Here is a 1,411-nt window from a genome sequence, read left to right as displayed (position 1 = left end):
TCTTGCCTGGAAAATCCCATGGACAGATGATCCTGGTAGGCTACAGTCCATGGGGTCACAAAGAGTCGGACATATGATGTTTATTAGGTTCATATATTATGCATTTTGACAAGATATTTTCAACTTACTGTTGATTTATTCAGGACAAAGTGCCACCAAAAGTGGAGGAAAATGTATAGTCTCAATTTTGTTAAGTGTCATGTGTAGAGGTAGGTCTCCAGATGTAAAATCTTCAAAGTGACTATCTTAAAAATTTTCCTATTTTATACTTCCCATATTTTCAACACATTGCTTTTAAAACCAAAGAGAAATACTTTTTTTTTTTTTCAAAAGATGCCCATCCATATTGTTCCTTTTGGATTACTAAATTATTAATGTAAGATCATGATACCTTAAATTGATATTCTTTTGTATTGTGAATCTCTGTTTTGGGTTAAGTCCAATAAATCTATCTGATATAGTAGAACAAGAATGGTAACTTATCAGGTGGAACCATGCTAGTCAAAATCAAGACCAGCCCAATTGTTCTGTCATTGTGGCAATTTGCAGAGTTACAACAAATTATAAAACAGAATTGCTAACCTGCCCCAAAGATTACTGGCTCCAATGAAGGTAGTTTTAGTTTGGTTAAACTCTTCAAGAGGGTTTGTTGTTGCTGTTCAGTTGCTAAGTCGTGTATGACTCTTTGCAACCCCATGGACTCAACATGCCAGGTTTCCCTTTCCTTCACTATTTCCTGGAGTTTGCTTAAACTTGTGTCCATCAAGTTGATGATGCCATCCAACCATCTCATCCTCTATTGCCTCTGTCATCCTCTGTCTTCAAGAGGATAGTCATTAACATTTTAAAAACTCCCATATTTGTTATTCTTGAAGTTAAAGTCCACAAACTGGAAACTCTATTTAAAAATTCCTATATGAACATAAAGTAAGAGGTTTTTTTTTTTTTTTTTCCTCAGTTGTTTTTATGGCAGTGGATGCTTAGAGACAAATCTAACATTAGAGATTTTGAAAACATGGCTTCAAAGAACAGCTCCACTGTCTTATTGATAAGCTGATACATTATTATTAAAATCATTTGAATTCTGTCTTCAAAATGTAATAGTTCTTTCAGAAAAACTGGGAGACACTTCAAGAATAATGCATTTTGTCCATCATCTACCTTTACTTGTCATTTCAATACTGATTCTTTTTTTCCCAATGGGGAAAAAAGAAAGTTTTACCACTGTTTTCAACATGCTGTCAAGGACGTCTTTATTGTCATTCCAGGAGTTGTCTATGCAATTTCCTCCTCCCTGATAGGAGAATACATTGACCCTCCTTATTCAGGCAGAATAAAGTAGGTTACGATGGCACTACCCACCTCCTACATAGAACTTCGCTTCCTATCAGGAAAGAGACAAAAGAACCTT

Source organism: Muntiacus reevesi, chromosome 1 (assembly GCF_963930625.1).
Source record: "Muntiacus reevesi chromosome 1, mMunRee1.1, whole genome shotgun sequence".
Classification (NCBI taxonomy): Eukaryota; Metazoa; Chordata; class Mammalia; order Artiodactyla; family Cervidae; genus Muntiacus; species Muntiacus reevesi.
The sequence above is the reverse complement of the archived record's forward strand: the minus strand, read 5'-3'. Positions refer to the sequence as shown.